The sequence below is a fragment of the Sparus aurata genome, chromosome 9 (assembly GCF_900880675.1).
Source record: "Sparus aurata chromosome 9, fSpaAur1.1, whole genome shotgun sequence".
Classification (NCBI taxonomy): Eukaryota; Metazoa; Chordata; class Actinopteri; order Spariformes; family Sparidae; genus Sparus; species Sparus aurata.
The window spans coordinates 34,013,818-34,038,676 of record NC_044195.1 but is presented as its reverse complement, the minus strand read 5'-3'; positions in this window follow the sequence as shown (position 1 = coordinate 34,038,676).

Sequence of the window (24,859 nt, the reverse complement as noted above, 5' to 3'; positions counted from 1 at the left end):
AGTCGTGTTGTGATTGATCAAAGACTAAATCAAATCACAAAACAAATTTTTGCTCGTAAGTCTTGAGAAAAAGGTTGGAACCGGACTCAAACCGGTCGTAAACTTTAAAGTCAGGAGCAGCACGGCTGTGGAAACATGTTCGGTGTCTTCTTTGGCTTGAATCTGACCTGTGATTTAACAGAAAGGTGTGTGTGCAATAAGGATATTTACCAGACGGGAAGAGTCTTAACAAGTTGCATTATGGGAAGTGTAGCTTCCAACGTTATGAGGGTCTGAAATTCAAGATACTATCTCGTCCTCTGCTGCTGCAGCTTTGATGGCGTCGCTAACATTTGAAGCTAACGTTTTGTGCGAGCTTCCAGTAATCTGCCTGTTCAGTTTCCTCTCGGCAGCCTCGTGTGTTTGCGCTGTTGTGTGTCACCTCCTCTGGTTTGTATTAACCATCACAACATGTGCTTCTGATGGACTGAATCAGCGTCAGTGTGTGTGAGCTACTGAAGAGTGTGTGTGAGTGTTTGTACGAGCTCGACGTATAGCTAACTGTTACTGATATGTGTGTCCGCTCGCTGTGGCTTGCCAAGCACTGTGTGTGTGTGTGTGTGCGCGCATGAATGCATCAGTAAGTGTGTGTGTGCCTGAGTGCATTGTTATGTATGTGTGTGTGTGTGTGTGTGTGTGTGTGTGTGTGTGTTTACAGTAAGTCCGGGGAGATGGTGGAGCCATCTGTCCTCACCACAGTGGAACTGATGAAGCTGTCAGACCAGCGCCGTGTGAATCCCTCCTCCTCATCATCACCTCTATGTCACTAATTACAACCTGTGTGTGTGTGTGTGTGTGTGCATGTGTGTGTGTGTGTTCTTCACTGTCAGCATGAGTTTATTATGTAATTACTTTTGTTATTCTCAGAGAACAACAAAGAGGGACGACTCGTGTTACAGATGAAGAATCAGGGAAACTTTCAAAATAAAATCGTATTAATAAATTATGCGATACTTCCTGTAATTAACGTACTAATATCTCCTCAGCTCAGTGTGTGTGTGTGTGTGTGTGTGTGTGCGCACTGACAGGTAAATGCGTCACAGATGGTGACATCACAGCAGGTGGCTGCTCTCCAAAGCTGCTAACATGGCGGGGGAGGCGGTGTCGATGAGGGAACGGTGACAGGGCCGCCGCCGCGGGAGACAGATATACCCTGACAGCGTCCTGGATATGGACACACCCACTTCCTTCCACCTCACACACACACACACACACACACACTAACAGTACACACCTGAGAAGAAGCGGCAGTGATACGTTCACGTTGCCTCACAGATTGTGTGGAGTGACTTCAGGCGCAACTTCCACGATTATTTTTGACTTGCGGGAGAACGAGACATGTTGAGGGGACTTAGGTTAAGTCTGCAGCTCCTCTGCTTCTGGATCTCATCCAGGATGAGCCTGAACACACAGATGGAGGAGGAAAAAAACCTGAGATACTAAGAAGCAAAGAACTGCAGCAAAAGAAGGTCTAAACTTTGTGTGAGTGTGACTTTACTTTTGGAAATTATTCAGATCATGAGTTAACGTTTCCCAGCTGAATTTGGTCACAGTGAAGTTATGTAAACAAATGTTCACCTGCGTCTTTCTAAACAGAACAACAAACAAAATTGAAGATTTTAGAAGTTTTACAATCATGTCCAAACAGGTTAGAAGGTGAGGAGAGAATTATTAGTTTGTTATTCAGGACGTCTTTTACGTGACGACTCCAGAATGAGACGCAACTATCAACTGTCTTTGTGGTGCATTCAGGAACAGCTGGGACGAATCCTAGTGAGTCTACCTTTAACTTTAATAGTCTTTGAATTATATTAACATGACGTGAGCTTCAGTTCACCTCTCCTGGAGCAGCGTCTGTGTGCACGCTGCCTCCTCTGGTCGGGTTTGTTTTCTGTGGTCTTCTAACAAACACAACCTCCCACATCACCGAGCGAAGGTGTGCAGAGAACCTGTGCAGTCGAGACAGACGGCTGCTGTTGACACAGAATATCACGGCTGTATGTTTTGATTCCTTCATCCAGATGGTGTGAGATACGACCATGACAACAGAGAAGATATTTTGAACCATGTGATGTCGTTCTCAGGTTTGTGTGTGTGTGTGTGTGTGTGTGTGTGTGTGTGTGTGTGTGTGTCCTGCTGTGTGTGGGCCGGTGGGAACCTGAGTGTGTGATAGTCTCCAAGGTCATTTCTCCTCCTCATGACTTCACTCTTTCTCTCAGCCCCCCTCCCCTCCGCCACAATATGACTTCCTCCCCCCGGGGCAACAAAGGGACTATTTTGGACAACAATGATCTTCCTCTGACGAGACAGTGAGAGACGGAGAGACACCGAACTTAAATCTCCTCCGGTTCGAAAAAAGCCTCGGACCAACTGAGCTGACTTGGCAAAGGTACACACATTCAACGCAGCGCGCGTACAAAAACACACTTCCCCGTTCACGTAGACTTGCCCCCTGAGATGAGACAATACGTGGAGGTAAACAAGATGGAAATAGAGTCGGAAAAACTGACTGGATGCTTTAAGATCCATTGAGTGAAATAAATCTGCTGGCTGCGCTCGTATCGCAGCTGCAGGTCGACAGTTTTCCCTGACGATGGAGATGTGACGTGTTATATTTAACCCTTCAGCTCCCGTCACGCCACCTGAGGTCGAAGACGTTGGGGTCCGACACATCAGCTGATTTTAGTGCCTACTGCCTACGACGATGACGGACAGATGGTTCGTCCAATCAGCCATCCAGTACTTGGTGGAAAGGCTCCGCCCTTTTCCAAACTGTGTCTTGCGACGTCTCTCCAGATGGTGACGTCCAACAAACCATCTGGTGAATCAGGTTAATGGAGTAAAAATACAACAATGACTCGTCCACCGTCCTGCTGCAGATATTCACCCACTAGAGAACCAAACGTATTCATCCCCATCACAAAATAGTCCCGTACGTATATGACAATATAAACTTGATTTCTGTCCAAACTGCTTCTGTTCTACAGCTAAACACGGCATCTTTTTTCTGGCAGGTAAATTACTGAGTTTTTGGTTGTGTTGTTTCCTGTTTTATTTTGAAGTTCTGTCCTCATGTGACGTGTTTTGCTTTTCATTTCCTCACGTTTTACACCCTGCAGAGGATTTCAAAACCAGAGGGAGGTTCAGGAGGTCCAAGCGCAGAAACATTTAAATTTCAGAGACTTTGTTGATGATTTTTTGGTGACAGAAACGACCTCTGACCTGGAAAAGTGACCTGGAACAGACATCTGAGTTGAAATAAGCTGGAAACTTGGAGAAGATCCATGTTACCCGAGTGAACACAGTGAACTATTACTTTTTACCTCTTTGACAGTCCGTGTTAGGAGCCGACTCCTCCTGTCTTTTCTTTTTAAAGTTCCCTCTGCTGTTAAATCAGCTGCTGTGAAGTTGCAAAGACTCTCCATTCAAACACCCGTTTGCAGCGAGCGTCCATGTTTTCCACAGCAAACACACTGAACGCTTTTAGATTGGAAGTGATTTTCGCCTTGCAAGAGTTCAGTACTTTCAGAGAGTGTGTGCACGCTGCTGTCCTGTGAACAGGAAATGACTGCAGCAGATTAATAATAAGTGTCAGAGAAACAGGTTGTGATGACTAAAAGGGCATAATGATGTGAAACCTTGGCATGAATCAGGAGAAATACAGGAGAATTCTGCACAGGAAAGGGCAAAGAAAGGTGTGAGTCACCCGGGACGACTGAAGGAGTGTCTGCAGGTATTTTTTACAGGAAAATAGAACCGATCTCCTGAAGTAATCCTTGGAAATACAGACATGTCAGTGCTTGATAGTCAAGTCCACAGGCGTTGTTGTCCAGCTGCAAAAATATTAAAATAAAAAGCAGCGTTACAACATTAAGCATGTTCAGTGACAGTGACGTCAGAAAATGAAGCTGGTTGGACCGTTTTTAACTCCCTTTGTTGGCTCATTGGCCTGCAGGCAGCCATGTGACCCTCCCTCCCCTCAGAACAGACCAGTTCACACACCCGGCGAGCCCGAGGTCTGCGGTTCTGTGAGCACGCTTTGTGTCCGTACAGAACCGCCCGTCACTGCCACTTGTGAGAGGAAACACACAAATCACACAGAAAGCCTCGGCCACACACCGTGAAAGCCGTCCCGGGGATTCAGAAGAATAAGACGCAGCCTCTCTGATGAAGAGTCCGGAGGAGGACGGGGGAGGTAAAAGGGGAAGGGGTGAGCTGGCAGCGGGCCACGGCGGATCTGAGGGGGTGGCAGCGGGTCCTCTGGGCTGTAACCTTCGCCTGGGCGGGTCACGGGTTCAGAGCCCAGGTGGAGCTGAGCTGCAGCAGACTGACGGAGAAACAGACATCACATGTTGGTTTGGACGACGGTCTGTTTATGGTTTACGTCTCGGCCGAGGCTTCTGCCCAAACACCAATCAGCTGCTTGGCCCGCGGTCCTTCTGTTGTGTCTGAGGCCCGAAGTCACGCTGTCAGCCAGGACGCTCCGAGATGTTCGTCCAATGATTTAACGTCAGATTACTGAAAGACACGTGGCTTTAATATGACGGCGTAGCCAATATCATGTGACCCAATTCTTTACAGGGAGAATGCTGCTGTTATTTCACATATTTGCATGAATTATCAACAAATCAGAGTCCAGTACGTGTCTTTTTACTGGTCCTAAACCCATATTGTTGCCTCTGAGAACCTTCACCCATTCATTATCCATAACCACCACCTGGAGGCGGGAAAAACACCTGATAACAAGTGAAACCTGCACTGTAGGCTGTGTGTAGCTGCAGGTTCACACACACACACACTCACTGACAATATGTCTTTTGCCCTTTGACTGCTACCAGCAGAGACGTTCTGGCAGAGAGGAGTTATTGTGGACTCGAGACTTTCATGTGAACGTCTGTCACGTCTTGGAGAACAGAGGAGGGAGAAGGAGGTCGGTTCTCCCACCATGCACTTCTCTGCGTGGGGCTCCGAGAACAGGAAACGCAGGACTGGGCGTCGCTCCTCGGCTCAGGGATGGACGCGGCGTTTGTATTCTTTTTCCCAGAGGCTGCTATATTTATATCTATTGTCTTGGACAGGGGAGCTCCTCTGTGTGTGTGTGTGTGTGTGTGTGTGTGTGTGCGGCGCTGTCTCTGGCCCGGGCCCGTTGGACGAGGTCCAGTAATGAAAATAACATGTTGACCAAAGGATGACCGCAGCGTCTGACGATGACAGCAGCGACTTCTCTCGCTCTGTCTTTTGTTTTGCTGCGAGTGCGACGGTGAGATTCCCACCGCAGGTCGTAAACAAGCGCTGACAGCAGAACAACAATGGCTGGAGGATGATGAGTGTGTGTGTGTGTGTGTGTGTGTGTCTACAACCTCCCTTTCACCTTAATCTAATTCTCAAATAAACACGGGAGGTTTGCAGATTAATCAAATAAATAAATATCAGGAGTAAAAACCACCTTTGTGCTCCGTGGGGAGGGAGGTGATCTGAAGGAGACGGTGGACAGCCGGTGACGGAGAGCCGGGGAAACAGATGGACTGTGAGAGGAGGAGGAGAAGAAGAAGAGTGTGACCTTTGACCTGCCACCATGATACAATATGAGAGAGGAGGAGGATGAAGAGGGCGGAGGGTTTAACGAGGCAGGATGAAGACGGAGTCTGAACTCATCATGTTAAATCTGCTTTGTAGAGAAGTGAGTGTTTAAAATCTAATAAAGTGTGATGAAGAAAAATATATCTTCTTTCTTTCTTTCTTTCTTTCTTCGTTAGTTATTATTTATTTCCTTTGTTCCCTTCGTCCTTTTCTGACTTCCCTTTTTCTTCTTCTTCTCCTCCTTCATTTGTTTCCTTCCTTCCTTTCCTTTTTTCCTTTTATCCTTTTGTCTTTCCTTCTTTTTTTGCTCCTTCCATCTTCCCTTTATTCCCTTTTTCCTCATTTTCTCCATCCTGCCTTTGTTCCTTCCTTCTTCTTGTCCTTCATTTGTTTCCTTCGTTCATTCCTTCTTTCTTCCTTTTTTCCTTATCTTCTTCCATCCTGCCGTTGTTTCTTCCTTCTTTCCTTCTTCTCATCCTTCATTTCCTTCCTTCCTTCCTTCCTTCCTTCTTTGTTTCCTTTGTCCTTTCTTCCTTATCTTCCTGTATCCCTCCTTTGTTTCTTCCTTCTTCTTGTCCTTCATTTGTTTCCTTCCTTCCTTCTTTCTTTCTTCCCTCTGTCATTTTTCCCTCATCTTCTTCTATTCTTCCTTGTTCCTTCCTTCCTTCTTCTCTTCCTTCTTCTTATCCTTTATTTGTTTCCTTCCTTCCTTTCTTCCTTCTTTCTTTGTTCCCTCTGTCCTTTCTTCCTTATCTTCTTCCATCCCTCCTTTGTTTCTTCCTTCTTTTTGTCCTTCATTTGTTTCCTTCCTTCCTTTCTTCCTTCTTTCTTTGTCCCCTCTGTCCTTTCCTCCTTATCTTCTTCTATCCCTCCTTTGTTTCTTCCTTCCTTCTTCTCTTCCTTCTTCTCATCCCTCATTTGTTTCCTTCCTTTCTTCCTTCTTTCTTTGTCCCCTCTGTCCTTTCTTCCTTATCTTCTTCTATCCCTCCTTTGTTTCTTCCTTCCTTGATTCTTTTTTTCTTATTCTTCCTTCTCACTATTTATCTAATCTGATCGTATGACTCTTATTTTGAAGGGGTGCTCCACTCTTCAGTAAGCTTTGACCACTGTCAGTCTCTAATAAACCTGCGTAGTGTCCCTTTAATACCAGCTGTATTCCAGGTGTCACTGTGACATTCTGATCATTTAAACTGCAGAAGATGATTTTAAAATAATATTTTCAGGCGTATTTGTTTCAGATTCTCTCTGGTCGTGTTTTCTGACTTTGTGCCGTCAGTCGTTTCCTTCCTGTTGAATAAATCTTCACCTCCGTCCTCCATCTTGTTTCCTCCTCATCACTTCTGACTCATTAGTCTCCACGTCTCTGCGACCAGACTGCTGTCTGCTGTCCACACTGATCTCCCGTCTGCTTTCTGTCCGCCACGTGCTGCTGACACATTCCTGCAGCTCACTTCTCTTTCAGCCTGTTTCTGTTGTTTTCAGGTGGCAGATATTGAAGCTAACACGCTAACGACACACGTCACTCTCCGTCTGCTCGTATTGTCTCTGCACGGCGACACGATGCAGCGTCGTCCTCGTCGTAGCGCCGCTGCAGCCGGTCCGGTCAGATTCCTGCTCAGATAGAAACACAGTTTATTAAACAGACATCTGGAGCTCTGCCAACACACTCAAACAGCATCTTTAAATAGAAACCGCGGTGGGAAGAAACATTTTTACGTGTGCTGAATACATTTTTTTACAGGCTTGCATCAGCCGCATGCAGAGACTCAGCAGAAAGCTTCCCGAGCAGAGGAAACGTCTCTCCGCTGTGGTTTGTGCACATTTTCCAGGAGTTCGTTTCAAAGTTGCTGTTCGAACATTTTTAGGAAAAAATAAACTTGTGTTCCGTTCAGATTGTGGAAACTGAATGATGAAATTTAGAGAAACTTTAAAGTGTTTCGCTCCCAACAGAGAACCGGAGGATGCAAGTCAGTAGTTTTGTCGAGCAGAGATTTGAATTACTCATTAATTTAACTCTTACGTGTCGTAACACACAAGGAGCAGCCGTGAAAACACTGAAAGTGTATTGTGATGTATTGACAATCACACGTGAGGTGAGCGGAGGGCGGCGCTCCGTGCTAGCTGCTATAATTAGCCGTCGGCTGCGACTACGACAGCCAACAGGGAGGAAATGCTGTCAGACGGCAATAAACACGGACGAGGACCGAACGAGGCCAAAGGCATCGTCGTCTGGAAGCACTGCCAAGTACCACGCACTGTTTTTAGAAACAGGGTTAAAGTGGAATGTGTGTGAGTGTGTGACAGCTCACCTAAACTATAATAACAACAACCTTGTGCGTACGTAACGAGAGGAAACTGAGCAGAGTCCAGAACATTTCCAACACAAGTCTGATTCGTCAAATACTGAAGCTTTGTGGATCGTAGGTCCAAAGTGTCCCAATAACCTATTTATTATTTAACATTTCTCTGAGTCAAGACAACAACAACAGCTTGACGTGAAGCAGCGCGGGATCATGGGAGTTGTTGTCTTCATTGTTAAACAACCACGATTGCCACGTTTTAAAAGATTCCTCAACAAAATGCATCATATAACAAATGTCTAGTTGTTTTATATCCTCAGTTGGTGTTGATGTTTCTTGGTAGATGTCAAATATGTGAATATGCATTTTACAGTATTTATATATGACTATCCCTTTCTTTTTCCTGTCTGTTCTGCACTCACAGGAAAGTACGTGTACATAAATCCATCCTGTTAAATATCGGACGACCTTTTCACGCTTGCCATTCGTTTTAAACACCTGATGATTGAAAGAACAAACAGGACGAGAGAAACTAAAGAGATTGAGTGAGAAGCTTTACTGAGAGCTGAACACGCTGACTTTTAAAAACCTCACTCTCTCAGGGTTCCTGCTCAGATGTGAGTTGAGTATTTTAGGGGGGAGACGGTGCTTGTTATAGGGTTTGAGATCAGCACCGCGGCCCGGCTTGGAGCTCCATCGCCGGAGCGGCTCGACTCAGTAAAACTGGTGACAGAAAAGACTTTATTTCAGGTGTCTAACCAAACACCCACTGACTTTCTGTGTCTTTTGTCTCTCTGACTCTTCCTCTCACCTGACTGCAGCCCCCCCACGGCTACAAACATCAACTAGAGGCCTTAAAAATGCGAGAATGCGTCCGCCTGTGTTGGTGGCCGGTAGAAAACATGGCCACCCACCTCGACGAAGACCGCTCTCTGTGTTCGGCGAGCCGCTGAGGAGTCCCCGACACAGATGTGAGCTGCTGCTGAATGTTATCTCAGGACTCTCCCGTGTTGTGACAGTGGACGGTGTCCGTCTGCAGCAGCTCTGCAGGGACGGGACATACCACTGCACCCAGAGAGGGGGGGGGAGGGTGTCTTCACGGAGAGGTCGGAGCGGGGGTGTCCTGATTGGGGAGCACTTGTTCTTGTTTATCTGGTAAATTTGGCTGGTCGGTTGTTTCTGAGGAAGGTCGATGTCAGGGCGTGAAAACAAGAGCTCGATGTGGGGGGAGTGCAGCTGCTGATGAGGCAGGGATGAAGGTGGTGGTAGGTCTCCACACACACACACACACACACACACACACACACACACACACACACACACACACCTCTGCCTCTGATTGTTAACCGGCGCTGATGTGAAACGAGAGTCTGGCCTCTAATTTGATGTCCGCATGTATCAGGATTGTGTCATGATGAATGCTCCCTTTATCCTGATCAGTCTTCCTCTCCGGACAGCAGATTGATCCGCCTCTCCATCGATCCGCCAGCTCCTTCTCCTCCGCTCGTCCTCCTTTACCCTCAAATCCCTCCATCGTACATCATCCGTCACCTGTCCTCACTCTCCCTTCCTCTCTTTTTTTTGGTATCCTTTTTCTTCTCTTCCCTGATTTCCCGCTTTGTTTGTCTTTCCGCGCTCTGCATCATCTCTCCCTCGTTATTCCTCCCTGTCTCCACTTTATCTTCCTCTCGCCTCCTCTCTTGTCTCGGCCCACCTTCGTTTTCTCAGTGCAAACCAAAGTCAGAGAGTTGATGATGCTGCAGGAAAAACTCCATCGCCAACGTGGAGGAAATCAATAATGTGACTTAATGCCAGTTAATGTGAGTAAAGGCAGCTTTGCGTGCACGGCTCCACAGCCAGATTTCTCCAGTTTCATCCGGGGTTACCTTCTCTTACTCTCTCATCAGTTTCCCAGAATGACTCAGGCTAATGTGAATTACATTACGAAACAACAGCTGCAGGTTTACACCACCCGGATTAAAAAAGCTGCAGTTCCAGCACACAGTGTTTTGTATTCTTGAGGGTGTGATGAATCCGTCTCGGCCTGTCCTGACGTTGACGATCCATCAGCGGAGATGTTCTCAGGAGTGAGCGATCGTCATCTGTGTGGCAGGAAAAACTGGAAAGCAATCCGACTGATGAGGAAACTGAAGGAACGGGACAGCTGCTCTAAAGTTTCATTCTGCAGAAGGAACTTTGTTTTTTAGACAAAAATGTATTTTCACAATCACTTACCGGTAACATCTGCCGGTGACAGGCTGAACTCGGATCAGACGTGTCAGGACAACAGCGCGAGCAAAGCATTCATCCGTTGAGCTGTCAAGATGCTTTGAGTAGCAGTAATTAGACCTTGTCCTGCAGGAAGGATGCAAATCAGTTTCCGCAGGACAGGTCTGCACAGACGAAGCTGCTGACAGGCGTCGTGTCGCGCCACAGGTGAAATAGTTGAAGTTTCGTAGAGGCGTAGTGGAGAAGTAGATCGCTCGCTGGGTCTAAGGAAGCTAAGGAGGCTAGCTTGTTAGCATGTCAGTTGCTAACAGAGAAATACATTTATTGTGTCATCTCAAAAGATGTATTCCTTCCACCGCCTTCTGTCTAGAATTAATTCCTCCTCATGTTTAGGTTGTAGTTCAAACTTTAAAGCTAGTAACTGACTCTCCAGCGCTGACTGTGATTGGTCGACTGCACAAACCAGCATGTCAGGATGATTTAAATTGAACAGAATGAGAAAGATTTAGGCAGATTTACTAAACTCCAGCGAGCGGATCAAGTGATTGCAGTAAAATTGCTGCAAGCTTTTGCCGTTTAACCTCCGAGTGACGCTTGAAACGGATCCAGTGACCAGATTTTTATTGAACAGCAGCGAGACTGCTGTGTGACATCCATGCAAAACATGAACAATACCAGACAACAGTGACTTCCAGCACTTCTAATCTACATGACAGTTTCTGTATTTCCACGAGCGCTCTGCCAGTGGAAAGCTTTCAATGTGAGGACGCAGTAGCAGGAAATGTTCGGTTCTGCACGGCAAATCCAGCTCTGACACGGCCGCAGGAAGCAGCCAGCAAACAGCGCGCTGACGTCCGTCAGATGAAAGTATTAACAGGAATGTGTGAGTGAAACTAAACTCCAAACCACAGCGTGCCGTTGTGCAGCAGAAGCGGGCCAGTCCAGTGGAAAGAGACCGTGAGAGTGTTCTGGTGTGAGGCTCGGCCCGGTGAAGACAGTCAGACGGAGCTGGATCGGCCTGTTCTCTGCATTCTCTGCTGAGCCTGTCGGACCCACGAGGCTTCGACTAATAATCAGATATTTTCTGATGAAATCTGACTCTCGGTTCACTTCAGCGTGATCTCTTAAAAGAGGGAGCTTAAACTTCACGAAAAGCTGTCTTAAACTTTTAAACACGGATCCTCAGCCATCAAATCCGTTCGCTTAAAGCTCCTCGTTTTCAAACTCGGTCAGGAATTAGAAATGAGGAACTTCCTGTACGGTTGCTGTTTGGTTTCCACGCCGCCTGGAAAGGAACAGAGCCGGCGGCGCTGTCAAATGTTAGCGTCACTCCGCGAACGCTGTGTGCAGAGGTATAAACCAAACACGCAGAGTGGGCAGTGCCAGCTGGTTGAGGGATTATGCGTTTTTCACCGGGGGTGCTGGATCTGCCATAACACCTCGCAGCCTAAATCACAGGCACCTCCTGTTGTGGCAGAACATGTCAACCGGTATATTTAGATCGCCCCGTTCACAGAGGAGTCGAGGTGAGGAGGAGTGAAAGTCAGATGACACACACACACACACTAACACACACACTCATCCCCTCAGAGTGTGTGTGATTGACAGCAGCAGATGGCAGTGCGACCGGAGTGATCCCCTGCAGAGATGTGAGTGTGGGGTCTCCGCTGACCCCCCCCGTGGTCACCGATCACCGCTGGACACAATTAGTAAGTTCAGTTCAAACAAAGTCGCAAACAAACAAACAAACACACACACACACACACACACACCCGGCGCCCGATCCTCTGACAGCCACCGGTGGAAGGTGATCTGAATATACGTGGCGACATGTTACGGTTCAGCGAGAGGTGACGTGAAGAGGCTGAGGGCTGTTCTGTCGGGTTCCTGCTCCTCTCTGAATATGCATGATCCCAGATGGCCAGATGGCGCTACCCGGTTGCAAAGTGGGGGCTTCGGTGCTGTGGGGTGTGACGACAATGTTTCTAATGATGGATAATGCTAATAACGCGACATCTTCACTGCATCGCTAATTAGCTTACGACACATTTTAAGCAGCTCCGGGTGGCAGATTGTTGAACGTGCGAGCAGGTAAGAACATCTGAGGCGCTGTAATTAAGTTAAGTCACAAAAAATCAGCATATTGAACAACGTTTTTTGAGATTATCTGGTCTAACGCTTTGTTTATCAAGGTCGTGGTTTTACATAAAGGAACCCAAATGCAAGACGCGAGGAGGTTAAGCAGGTTAAAACAAATTCAAAGCTGCAAACCAGGAAGACAAGCAAGCAAACTGATGGAACTGAGGTGTGTGGGGGGAAAAGACAAAGACAGGAAGTGGGAAGCAAAACACGACACACACAAGCAGAGGCTTCCAACGCCAAACAGGAAAACTCAACACTAAAACTAGTTTCATAAATATCAATAACCGAGCGATAAAAAACAGGGACTACAGATGTTTAAATTAGCTCTAAGCTAACATTCGGTCCCTCTACAAATAAAGACGAGCTCAGAGCGTCAGAGAACGAGTGTCTGCAGGCGGTTAAACGCTCCCTGCTGTGAATGTGTTGCTTCCTTATTGATATTGACTCTGACCTCGTGCTGACTTGTGTTATCAAAAATCTTATTTTCCACTCCAGCTTCAGGTTATTGCTTTTCCCTCCGCGGCTTCATATCCTGTCTCACCTCATCCACGGCGGCGCGAGGCAGGGAGATGAAGTCGTCCCCGTCGTCTCGGCGCAGGTTCCTAACGGTCTTTATTATCAGGCGGTCCTGTCAGAGCGTTAACGAAAGAGCGCTTGTCAGCTCCTAATTTAACACCTGAGGAATGCACCGATAGAGTCTTATCTGCTGGAGGATGCAGGAGTGCTGTGTCGGGGAGGGGGCGGACATTCCCCAGAGGCTGAGCAGCTAACCTGGGACGTGAAAGTGACTACAGGGTCAGCGGAAGGCCACATGCTGGAGTACGCAACGCGAATGTCTGCGGCTCATCTTACTGCAGGGAAAAGGCTTCAACGTGGGGGGGCCGAGAGCAGCGCCGAGGCAGACTGCAGGAGGAAGAGCGGCGCTGATGAGCGCTAGTTTTCTTCACTGTTGGAAGTAAAACAACTTCTTGATGACTGGCTGATTATCAGGCGGCGGTGCAGGAGGGAAATGAGCGACGCTGGCAGCTGCTCGATGCCTGGCGTGATGCTACCACCTAGCAAGAGGCTATCTGAGGTCACAGAGCGAGAAGAGAGAGAGACGCTCGGTCACACATCGGCCAGATGGTGAAAGTGTATTTACAGTAGCACCGCCTGGCGTTCAGCGTGCCAAGAGACGCTCCTCACTAATTAGATAACTTTGAGTTTGTGTTTGCCAAGAGAACACAACCAGAAAATATGCAATTCTGATCAAGGGCACAGAGTTTGATTTGATTAACACTTAAAGTGATAAATGAGCGTATTTGTCACAGAGACAATGGGCATTTTTCAACATTATGTTTCTGTGGAGGCGGGATGACTGCAGGACTGTGGCTGAGAGTTTGTACGTATGAAGAGGACGGAGACTTGTTTCAAATTGATTTCTAAAGACTTTATTTACACTTTGTTTTCTTTACTGTAGCTGCCCATCTAAAAGTGTTCGTGTGCATCCTGTCAGAAGTCGGCCAATGCGCCAATTCCCCGCCTCCACCTCTGTGTGAAAGTCTCGCAGTGAAATTTCGCTGATCCGCCTCAGGAGGTAGAATCAGAGGCGCCGTATTGGCGGACCGAACCAGTGTTGTCTTTGGCAACTTATGAGGAAAAAAATACAGCAGATATACGTGGAGAAGCGTCACATTTCTGCCCAAAACACAGCTTCTGTCACCGGCAAAAAACTTTAACTCACAGAGTGTTTGTGATGAATCAGTTTCCAGATCGAGTCTTCAGTGAACTTTCCCCAGAAAACATCCTCCCTCCCTGTGAGTGACAGTCAGACAGCTTCCAGTTTCGACTTTGTCACTTTCCAGGATGTTTGGTGGGTCAGGATCTCAATCAGCATCCATATGATTATAAACTGTCCGTGGGTTTAGATTGACAGGAGGAACACCTTGAAAACACACTGACGTCACCATCATGACGTGGACCGTCACGCCTCTTTAGGAGCCGCAGCGCTGGCTTTCTGTGTGAAATCAGAATCAGAATCAGAAACAGATTTATTACCGAGAAGGATTTTACACCAACGAGGAATTTGTCTTGATGAAGACGGTGAATACATTAAAGACAATAAACCAACGGCGGAGAATTGGTGAATAAATGCTGCAGGGATAATGCAGCGTCTCTGTGTGAACGAGGCGACTTTCAGAGGTGTGATCAGGTCTTTTCAAATCCGTTTTGGATCTCAGGTTACACCAGGTGAGCTGTGTTTGTTTGTTTGTTTGTTTGTTTGTTTGTCTGTTTGTCAGCAGGATTACACAAAACCACTGAAGTGAACCGTTTCAGTTCCACATCCAGATCTTGCGTTGTATTTTACTGTGAAGCTCCAAAAATATTTTGGAGATACAGATCCAGATTTTCTTTCAGAGACAAACAGATATTGACTGAATTTTCTATTTTTCGTTGACGTGTTCCTGTTAAGTTTAATTAAAGGGTTGGAGATCTTTGTGTGTGTTCGAGTGACAGCGCTAAACAGCTCAGCGTCGCCCCGATGGGGTGTCACAGCCGTTTCACGAGGTGTCATAAGGCCACTGGGCATGCCCAAATCAGGCTCGCACTTTTAAAGAGCCGGTGTCACGCAGCTCGACCTGCTCAATACAGCTGTCAGTCACAGCAGCTCCACCTAAAAAAAGACAAGCGGGAGGAGGGGGGAGGTTGGTTTATGGAGTACGTGTGTGTGAAGATGTGATGTGAGGTCTTTGAGAAGCAGCGACTCATCAAATTCCAGCACCGAGCTCTGGGATCGGGGACCAGGTCCTGTGGGGGGGTCCAGATATGTCAGGGGACCTCTGAGGACTCCAGGGGAAGGACTGATGAGAGTGTGAGAAGAGGAGGTGTGATGTGAGGACTGAGGCACAAGAATTGATTAGTGGGTCGCTCCCAACCTCGAGGGGGCTGGAGCTGTTTTCTGAGGGAGTCTGAAATGTGTCGATGAGACAGAAGAGACGTCTCAAGATGTCTCAGGGCCCTGTTCAAACATTTAATTAAGAGTTATGGTGCTCTTAAGAAGCAATCTGTCTCTTAATGATAGCGAGTCTGACGGAGGAAGATTAAAAAGTGACCCTGAGCCTCATTAAACGAGTCTGAGAGAGTTCAATCTGACTGAATTTCCAGAAAAGAGGCAAAAAGAAAATTCTGAAATTGGGAGTTTCACACATATTAACAGTTGGTGGTGCTGATTCTGCTGATTCTGCTGATTCTGACCAGTCCACATCAAGATGAACAACACAAACATGTCACGTTCATTCAGCACATTTCGTTTCGATGCACTTTCCACCTCAGCCGAGCAGCTAAACGTTGTGATGTAACTTGTTTTATCAGCTAGAATAAAATAATTTTCATTTTTACATTTCTGCATGTTTAAATTTGCACATTTTGAGAAGTTTCCTGTCGACATCTCTGCAAAACGTGTCATTACATGCTCAAGCTGGATATTTATAATGATGCTGAGACATTTTCAAGCTGTTTTCAGGTTATTTTCAGTCAAAACTCGATCTTTTTCCGCAATCCTAACCAGAGCACAGTGCTGTAAAGTGCAATGTAACATTTAACCCAAAGAAAAGTTTCCACATATCTGTGGTTTTGCAACAGAATAATGTTCCCTGCCAACCTTTACTCTGGTGATCGGCTTGTTCTCTCGGTGTTTCCACTTGAAAATGGGAAACCATTAAAAACAAATTGAAGTAAATGCACTTATTGTTCCAATTGGTCAAAAAAAAAAAAAAAAGAATCCGAGGAAGCTCCTTGTTGGTTCAAAACAAATAAAATGTTCTGGTTGTCAGAGAAAAGAAATAAATCATGCACCCTGTCCGAGAGAAACCTTTCCGGTACATCCGTCCCTCCAGACTTTTATACGAGCGTGCACACGGACATCTTTGAAGTTCTGCAAACATGAGGATTAATTTACTGTCCAGAACATCAACATCTCCAGAACACTATTTTTACAGATCCTCACTCTTCCTGTCTTCCTCCAATTAACAGGCTTTACAAGACCAGGAGGGGCCACATGTGTGACCCGGGGTCCACAAGGTTTTACTCTCCGAGTCAAGGGTCAGCTAAGTTTAGCTGCGCCCTGGAGAGGGAGCGAGTGTTTCACCAGAGAGTTTGATAAAAGACGCCACCTCTTGCAGGAGCAGCGAGCTCCATATTGAATGTGAATCAGGGCGGGGGCCCATCCCCTCCATTGTGTGGATAAAAGAATAGCTTGTCTTTCATGTCCTGAATTTTGAAGCCCTGTGGGTCTCCTTGTATCAGCCCCACTGATCTCTGTGCTGCTGCTGCAGGGAGGAGGACTTTGAAAATGAAAATGCCTCGGCCGCATGCCGCTGATATGATAATTAAGATCAAACCGAGATCTGTCCGAGAAAAAAAGGCTCGACAAGCAAACTTTGAGCCGCATCTTCATCCTGGACTTTGATGGATTACCGTTAAAAAACAACACAGTTTAGTCTGAAGGTGAGTTTGCCTTCAGGTGTTTTTCAGCCTGCAGGCTGCTGACAGTTCTCAAAACTTGCAAAAGCTTCCTTTTCCCCGTTTGTCCCTGTCCTCCTGCTCCTCTCCCTGCACCCTCAGGGAACTCAATACCAAGTCTGACTCTCCACCCATGTTTCCCCAAACACACCAGGGTCACGCACCTCTTATCAAATTATTCCTCAGTTTGTGAACCTGCCGGAGGACGAGGCAGGAACACTGCAGCGGGACGGTTTGTGTGTGGTCGCTGCAAAACTGCACAAGTGATTTTCAATTGGCTTCCTGTTATTGTCTCGCTGCTTGGCACTTGCATTGTCCCCTCTTTTTTCAGAAACCCCACCCATCTGGCTCTCAGGCAGGTTAAAACAAACACTGATGCAAACATTTGACCACAGTTTGCTCCCAATTCTTTTTATACGATTGTTCCTCTTTTTCTTACGTCCTTCACTAAAATCATTGTCCCACTGACGGATCTGACTTGATCTTTGGATTCTGCTCAGTTATAAAGAAGCTGTGAGGAGAAAATAACATCAGATCTGACTCACAGTTGGTGTCATTGTCTCCAGGGGAATCACAGTTTGTCTGACAGTGACAGTACGGATGTCGCAGTGCAGAAATACTTGTCTGAAATCGGCAATGACGTCCTCTTTGGAGAAAAAAACGATGTTGACGAAGCATTCTGAAACCTTACGCCTTCATCAGGTCAACGTTTAGTTTATTTCTAATACTTTGGTTTATACCAGAACTCCTGCAAAGTTAAAGACATCCTCATCAGTCTCAGCTGTACTCAGTATTCAGTGGTGATCAGCTAATGCTAGCATGCTAACACCTCAAATAAACATGCTGACTTACCAGATTGTTTGTGATGCAGAACCATCTGGAGCGGCGCTGTTACAAGCTCTTTTGGAAAAGGCAGGCACAAAAAAAAAATACTTGCAGGTGATTGGACGAACCGTCTATCACCCTCAACTCCAACCAATCAGATCGACAGTAGAGGAGAGTGATCGAGAAAAGCCTTCAGCGTCATTCTCTGTGCGAATTCTGACATTAGCATTTAGCTTCACAGAGCATAAACATGCTAGTTTGTGATTATCAGCCATCAAACTTGCAATCATCATGCACTTAAACACAAACACACACACGAGGGAGTTTCACGTGTATGAATGTCGATGGACTTTTCAAATAATTCACTGTAAAACAAAATAAATAATCAATGAAAGATAACAGTGACGGACGGACGAAACAAAGGACATGATTAGTATGAGAACAATTCATCATCTGATATTGACGAGCAGCTAATACCTCTGTGTCCCTCAGTAGGTTTAAAGATCAGTTATTTACACCCTAACAGAGCTCGACGGCCACGCTTATAGTGGTTAGCAGATCAGGAGGAGGAGAGGAGGACTTTATATCATCAGGAGGAGGAGAGGAGGACTTTATATCATCAGGAGGAGGAGAGGAGGACTTTATATCATCGGGAGGAGGAGAGGCGGACTTTCTATCATCGGGAGGAGGAGGAGGAGGACTTTATATCATCAGGAGGAGGAGAGGAGGACTTTATATCATCCGGAGGAGGAGAGGAGGACTTTATATCAATCAGGAGGAGGAGAGGAGGACTTTATATCATTCAGGAGGAGGAGAGGATAATCATCAGGAGGAGGAGAGGACTTTATATCATCAGGAGGAGGAGAGGAGGACTTTATATCATCAGGAGGAGAGAGGAGGACTTTATATCATCAGGAGGAGAGGAGGACTTTATATCATCATCAGGAGGAGGAGGACTTTATATCATCAGGAGGAGGAGAGGAGGACTTTATATCATCAGGAGGAGGAGAGGAGGACTTTATATCATCAGGAGGAGAGGAGGACTTTATATCATCAGGAGGAGGAGAGGACTTTATATCATCAGAGAGGAGAGGAGGACTTTATATCATCAGGAGGAGAGGAGGACTTATATCATCAGGAGGAGAGGAGGACTTTATATCATCAGGAGAAGGGGAGGACTTTATATCATCAGCAGGAGGAGAGAGGACTTTATATCATCAGGAGGAGGAGAGGAGGACTTTATATCATCAGGAGGAGAGGGAGGACTTTATATCATCAGGAGGAGAGAGGACTTTATATCATCAGGAGGAGAGGAGGACTTTATATCGGGCTGAGAGGAGAGGAGGACTTTATAATCGTAGGGGAGGAGGAGAGGGTAACTTTTAATCATCAGGATGAGGAGAGGAGGACCTTAGTTAATCACCGGAGGAGGAGAGGATGACTTTATATCATCAGGAGGAGGAGAGGCGGAATTTAATCATCAGGAGGAGAGAGGCGGCCTTATATCACCAGGGAGGAGGAGAGGAGGACTTTATATCATCAGGAGGAGGAGAGGAGGACTTTATATCATCAGGAGGAGGAGAGGAGGACTGGGCTTTACTTTTTGGCTGAACTGTTCCTTTAAGATCAACTTTCCAATAAACAACTGTAGTTTGTATCGACTACAGACGAGAGATGTGATGAGAAACATCATGTGAAGACTGCGACACGTTGAACTAGCCGACACAAAGTGACGGGGCACTTTTTATCCTCCTCGGTCGCTCTCACAGCTCACAGGACGGATTTGTCAGATCATTTGTCTTCGGATCATTTACAGCTCTGACGAAAGGTGAACGGTCACGGATGGATGTCAGAATCTCCACTAGACAAATGAGTTTGGGACCCGGCAGCTCAATTCAGGTCCACGCAGAGGTCAACCCAGTGACGGCGGGGTGTCCTCAACAAGTTAACCCGACTGTGAACGGGCTTCCTCCGGCAGACAAGGCCTCCATACATCGCGGGCCGGGCCTCCTACTGTTAGCTGAGGGCCCGTCGGAGCGCTCGGGGAGGCTACTGTTTCTGCCACTGTCAGTGAGATGGATGAGGAGGGAAACACGCAGAGAGGGAGACTCTATTTAGACCGGCTGACATCTTAGACTGCGTTTGACACGCGAAGAAGAAGAAATCTCACAACCCCCGACTGCACAATGAACATATGGTGTCTCCAAACACTTAAACACACATGCAAAAGAAATTAGATTACCGCTGACGATGACGACCAAATTAGATCCGTCACACTCTCACATGGGAGAGCAGAGAGGTTGGTTTTCGGGGGGATAAACATGTATGCACACACACACGTGTGCAGTACAAAGGTTGGAATTCAGCACAAAAGGGCGGAGGGATGACTCCATACTGTGCCTCTGACAGGAGGGGTGATGGATATGATGGATCAATCACCCGCTCTGTTTAATCAGGACATCAGTCACCAAACGTGTGATGGGTGAGATGGGAGGGGGAGTCGGGGTGAGAGGGGAGGGCGGGGGACAGCTACGGGCTCTTTATGACCACATTTAACCCCTGGTGGGAATCTTTATAGATGCTGTATATTTAAATTGCTCCTGCAGAGAAGAAGAGTCCTGCAGAGAACAAACTGAGGGTCACAAACAGGGAAGTGAGAACGTGCCATCGGTGGTTATGATGTGATATCTGACAACAGGTAACTAACAGTAGTCTGAACCCCCCGGTGTTTAATCAGTGAGCATATAGATTAAATCGCTCACCTCTTCCTGCGGTTTAATTAATAAATCTGCAGCTTTAATGAGTAATCAAGCTGAAGCTCGGCATCAGGGAATTCAGTTTACAGACAACCTAAAGCGACGCGGAGAAAGTCCTCGTACAGACGTGAGCGTCTCCACAAGGCTCCAGATGAACTGCTGCACGTTGTAATGATGAAGTAAATGTTGATTGCATGATGTAATGAAACGATCAGTGTTCAGATCGGTTCCCTATAAACATCTCTGTCACCACCAGGGAGATCTCCAGGAGGATAAAGACCATTTCTGTCTCCGTTGTAGACTAAATGAACGAGTAAACTGAACTATCGTGGTGTGTTTGTTGTAGCTGCTACTCCGAGGAAAACAGAATCCATCTGGTTAGTTTCTCGACTGAGCTGTTATCAACGTCTTTAATTCACTTCTGTCCATGACTGACATGTATTATGTTCACTGTTTTCGCTCTTAGTTTAGAAACAGTTGCTAATTAGCAAAAGTGCAGCTGAAGCGGATCTGACCGTCATGAGTATGGTTGATATTTGGTCTTAAACCTAAAATGTTGACTTGTTTGCTGCAATAAAAGAAAAGTCAGGAGGTCAACGATGATATTAGGATTCTTTTTAGGTGCATGACTGTGTTCACACCTTTCACACCTTTCATAGCACCAGCAGTCGTTTCTTATCCTCAGGGACAATGAGGGATAAAAGTCGGCTTCGTTATTAAAGATTAGATTAGAATAGTTGGTGTGTTCATGTGGAAATGCCCTGAAAATGAAGTGAAACAAGTGAGATGAGGGTGAGAAAGTATTTACTTCTTCCAGCACTGTGTGAAGGCAGCCTTGTAAGTTCCCCGATCACCACCCTGGCTCCCCTCTTCAACAAACCCGGCCTGACAAACACACTGTGAAATCAGCCTCACCCCCCCGTCCTCCTCCACGCCTTCCACAGGAGGAGAGCGCTAATGAAAGCTAACACGATCAGCCAAGAAAACAGCCGTCACACCCTCAGCCCTGTTTCCTCCACACACACACACACACACACACACACACACACACACGGCTGCAGCAGTGAGGGAGACTGTGTCTAAACTACGTTGGCCAAATCTGAAAATATTGTTTATGTGTGAAAACGGTTCTGTAAAGGTTTTTATATTCACATTGAAACGCCGCGAACAAAAAGGCTAAAACAGGACGGATGTGATGCAGAGCTGCACACACACACACACACACACACAGTTCTGTTTAGTCTGCGATCGGTTCTGACCCGCACATTTATAATTGTTCTCATTTACATGTTTTTCCTGTTTCACCAACTTGTGATTCGCCTCATGTTAAAGACTACAACACAACACTCTGCTGGCATATCTGGACACCTACTACTGATATTCAATACATGTTTATATGCTTTAGATTTTTAGAGAAGCGAGTGAAACGCCATCACAAGAAGTTCTTCACCGTGGAAATCAAACATGGCTGTTTTCTCTGCAGTAGAGACAAATACATATTTCTGAAACTGGAGATTCATGACGGGGGAAACAGAGATAAAGGAGGCTGTGGTATTCCTTTTGGACGAAAGGTAGAAAACCTACAACAACCAGAATGCATTGCGTCACACCTGCACAATAAACACTCCAGATGATTGGTGACGTTCTGCAAGCAAAGTTTGGGTACTTTGGGGTTGTAGGACGAGTCGGCCACCATCTCAAGTTTGGGAAAAAATCAGCTTATCTTATAAAAAGCACCTTTACGTGTTTTTTGCATTGGGTTCTGCATACGGCAGTGTGAGCAGTACCTCCACCAACGGATCAGGACCGCGGGAGGACAGACTTTATGTCGTCTGAGCTGCAACAACAACTCCAGAAACTCAGTAACTCACCAGACGAGTGCGTCAGTATTTTATCAACTCTCTCCTCTCAGAGGTTTTGTCAGCTGGACAGCCGGAGTCTGCTGGTTTTGTTTTTAGAGAGGAAATCAAACAGGAACTTTAAAAGTTGAGGGTCCAACGATGAAGAGTGGAAGTGGAAGGACAGCTGGACCACATCTGGCCTCATGCTGCATATTCATAGGTAACACTTTTCTCCCGGTGCAGAGAGGTGACACACAAACACGTCAGCTCCGGCACAACCTCCTCTAAAACAGCCCGGAGGGAGTCGGCTGTGGGCGGATCAAGGAGAGGTGGCAAACGCATCTATTCATGCTAAACATCACGGCTGTCGGGGCTTTGTGAGGATGACAGAGAGGCTTCCTTTCACTTAAAGCCGACGTGGACGAGAGGCAGGAGCCTGACAGAGCCTGAGGGCCGCGACGTCTCGCTCACTCTCATCTACTTGTTGTTGCTCTAAAGATATCAAACTAATAGAAGCAGTTCTGAAGCCGTCAGTGTTCGCTGCTTTCATCTGGGTATGAATAATTACCTCCTCCTCTAACCTGAATGTGAAAGCACAACCCCAACCAGTCAAGATGAAGTGATTCCTGAACAGCAGCCAGAAAGTCCATATCTGCGAGGGAGAAGCTGTTCCGCTCTGTGAACAGATAGAAATCAGCGCTGATTAAAAAACTGAGTCATGCTGCATTCAGAGGCAGCAAACCGGTCAGCTGAACCCGCCCTCGTGAAATGTTTGCTTAACGCGTGAGGATGATGAGGGCTCGGTGAGGAAACGCTGGATGAATCAGAGCGCCGATCTCTTTGACTGATGGTGGTTGGACGTTGAGTAAGACCTTGGCTCTTTCCTTATTCGCCGGTTTTCTTGAGCTTTCACAGCGCGGCGGCTCGTCGCTCACGACGTCACCGTGACCCCAGTCGTCAGGAAGCATCCATTGTTAGAGCGGGGGAACAGCGGCGAGCGAGGGGAGTGGATTGTGTGTGTGTGTGTGTGTGTGTGTGTGTGTGTGGGGTTGCGTGCTTGTGATGGATGTGTCTCTCTTCCTGTTTGTAGTTTCTCAGGAGAGCTCTTGTTCCCATGCTGTGAACTGTACACACTCTCTCTCACACGCTGGCCGCCACGCTCTGCAGTGGGAGAAAAAGTGGGCGCGAGCAGAAAGCGAGATGAAAGAGTCGCGGGAGTAAATCTCATTCCCCTCGGACCAGATGATATGCCAGAGACACACTCGGGAGGGCCGCAGAGTCTTTTAAGTCAAATTCTTTATTCCCTCGTGTTTTGACATTAAACTACGGCCTCCGCAGGCGAGCGCGGCGCGTCGGCACACAGCGCAGCTCATGTTCCCGTCAATCCTTCGCCCTTTCATACGTCTCCTCAGTTGAGCAAACACCGACCTTCCCCTCCTGAGTTCACTCACAGTTTTTAATTTCAGCTGATAATTGCTCTGATACCTAACCTTGGCCCGTTTGAGTCCTGAATGGCGGTGAAGGGAGGGACCTCCGGGGTGCCACGCCAAGACGAAAAGAGAAGCGGAGCGCCCGTCTCAGATGAAGATAGAGACAAGAGCTTAACCAGATCAGCTTCCCTGCCAGGCCAATACTTCAAACCCGACCCTTGACCTCTCCGGTTGGCCTGTCACAATCACCTGTCCTCCTCGCTCTCTTCTCGGCCTGCCCTCTCGAGAAAGATGATCCTCCGCGCTGACCACCGCTTGTCACATATACGTGGTGGTGACAGCCAAGTTCCCTCCGAGTCTTTTGTCGCGGAGGTCATCTCTGAAGCTCCTCTAACACTTAATTACATCTCTTAAGAGGAAGGGGACATGACGGAGCTCTGCAGCCGGCCTCGACACAAACAAATCGTCCGAGGAAGACATTAGACATATGGTGGTCGCAGTGAATGAGGAGCTCTTTTTAAGGGTTACTGATTCTGAATTGAGTGGATCAGTCTGGATTGCTGTTCCTGAGTAATGGTCAGTCAGAGGACGGACATCTGGTCGGTGGTCCGGCGGAGGTTGTCGGGGTCAGGCGGTAGCAGATAGAGTGTGACGGATGATGGAGGAAAGTGGCAGAACAAATCAGACAGCAGCAGAAGCAGAAGAAATAGAAGAAGAAGAAGACAGACGCTGTTCACTTCACTCTCAAAGCAAACACACAAATCAGTGAGGAGCTTTAGATCGGATCAGCTGTTTAGATTCCCAAACATGATGCTGGAGGACATGTGGACGGTTCAGAGCAGCTTCAGTCGTCGATCTTCTGGCAGCGAGAGATGACTTGTTAAGTTTTTAACCTCTCAGCTGTATCTGATGCTTCCTGTCTCGGCCTTTAAACTGATGCATCCTGACCAGAGCTGCAACAAAAATCAATCTGTTAACTGTTTAAGTCATTTCTCAATCAAAAAATATCATTGATTTGCAGCTTTTCTTTCTCGTTTATGAAAGTACACACATGTCCACAGGATCCATTCTATTCATGCATCTGATTCCTTTGTGTTGGAAGCCGTGCAATGCATTCTGGTAGCGACGCGCGTGACGGGGCGTCGTCACCTCGTTAGCTAAACATTGAATCAGCTGCATCTGAAGTCAAACTGTCAAACTGTCAAGTTGAAGTGAAG